We start from the raw sequence: 2,080 nt of genomic DNA on the forward strand, positions 1-2,080 counted from the left end.
CTATGACACATGATGTGATTATACTCCTATAATCCAAACTAATATTGCCTGCCTTTCTTGATTTCTTTTTTCTTTTCTTTTTTCTGTTCTTTTGTCTATCTTTCTTTCTTTCTTTCTTTCTTTCTTTCCTTTCTTTCCTTCCTCCCTCCCTCCCTCCCTCCCTCCCTCCCTCCCTCCCTCCTTCCTTCCTTCCTTCCTTCCTTCCTTCCTTCCTTCCTTCCTTCCTTCCTTCCTTCCTTTCTTTCTTTCTTTCTTTCTTTCTTTCTTTCTTTCTTTCCATTTAAGACAGGGAATGCTTCATTCAAACTCATCAGAGAAATGGACAGCTTGGGTCTATAATAAAGCATTGTGTTTTAAAATATAGGCCAGTAATTGTATGTGAGAGTATACACTGCTACATGCAAATTAACTGATCAGAGCACACTTTTCAATGTTTAAAACAGACCAAGCTTCCCTGTTAAAGCAGCACCTATGTGACTTTTTAAACTTCTTCTTCAACCTCTCCTCCAACACAATCCATACCAACCACCTCATAATCCTTCTCAAGGGCAGCCATGTCCTCACAGGCCTTAGGAAACTCTCCTTCCTTCATACCCTCATCCACATACCAGTGAACAAAGGCACACTTGTCATACATCAGGTCATACGTGTGGTTCAGGCAGACCCAGGCCTCAGCAATGCTGCTCAGCAAGCACACATCCTGCTGTACTTTGGCCAGGTCTCTACCAGGTACCACAGTGGGAAACTGGTAATTAATGCCAACATTGGGGCCAATGGGGCATCAGTCCACAAACTGGGTGGTACACTTGGTCTTGATGGTGGCAATGGCAGCATTAGCATCTTTGGGGAACCATGTTGCCATGGTACAACAGGCAATAAGCCATGTGTTTACCATGGCGAAGGTCACATTTCACCATCTGGTTGGCTGGCTCAAAGGATTCATTGGTGATCTCTGCTATAGAAAGCTGTTTGTGGTGGGCTTTCTCAGCAGAGATGACAGGAGCATATGTGGCCAGAGAGAAGTAGATGTGGGGATAGGGCACCAGATGCGTCTGGAATTCTGTCAGACCGACATTCAGGGTTCCATCAAATCTGAGGGAAGCAGTGATGGAGGACACAATTTAATCTATTAACCTATATAGGCTACTGTAGGTTGGGTGTTCAATATCAAGGCTCCTACAACAGATGTCATAGATGGCCTCACTGTCTACCCTGAAGGTACAATCAGAGTGCTCCAGGTTGTTGTGGATAGTGAGGATGGAATTGTAGGGCTCAGCTACAACTGTGGAAATCTGTGGGGCTGGAAAATTGGAGAACTCTAGTTTGGACTTTTTGCCATAATCCACAGAGATGATTCATCAGCAGAGGAACTAGTTCCCCCTCCAAAGCTGGGAAAAACCAAGAAGCCCTTGTAGATCTGTGTACTGGTTGGCCAGTTTCTGAAATCGGTCCAAGACAAGGTCAGTAATTTCCTCGTCAGTGCTGTGGTGCCCTTGGGCATAGTTATTGGTGGCATCTCTCCTTGCCTGTGATGAGCTGCTCAGGGTGGAAGAGCTGGCTATTGGTGCCAGTGCGAACTTCATCAATGACTGTGGATTCCAGGTCTACCAACACTGCCCTGGGCATATGCTTGCCAGCACCTGTCTCACTGAAGAGCTCTTGATGTTGAAGGAGTCATCTCTTCTTCCAGTGGTCTTGTTACTTGGCATCTGATCACTGGGCTGGATGCCGTGTTCCAGGCAATAGACCTCCCAGCAGTCCCTATCAATCTGGACGTCAGCCTGGCCAACATGGATGGAGATGCATTCATGCATGGTTGCTGCTTTGCAGCTGCCAAGCAGATGGCAGAGAGGAAGAGAAGTTGTTGCTTGTTAGAGCATGACACTTAGGCAGTTGATGTTAGAGAAACTCCAAACTAACATTCTTTTACCTGCAGAGAAGATAAAATATGCAATAGGAGTGTGGCTAAAATCACATATACCTGTCTCAATTACTAGAAAAGCAATTTAAAGCATTTTCCACATGGCTGGTATCTACTGGATATTAGTGCCTTAATAGCCATCATTTATAGAGCATAGTT

At 45.1% G+C, this 2,080-nt stretch overlaps 1 pseudogene; it reads right to left on the reverse strand.

The window, feature by feature from the left end:
- Window positions 1–481: 481 nt before the first annotated feature.
- Window positions 482–1,814, reverse strand: LOC101085066 (annotated as a pseudogene).
- Between the last annotated feature and the right edge of the window lie 266 nt (window positions 1,815–2,080).

Source organism: Felis catus, chromosome C2 (genome assembly GCF_018350175.1).
Source record: "Felis catus isolate Fca126 chromosome C2, F.catus_Fca126_mat1.0, whole genome shotgun sequence".
NCBI lineage: Eukaryota > Metazoa > Chordata > Mammalia > Carnivora > Felidae > Felis > Felis catus.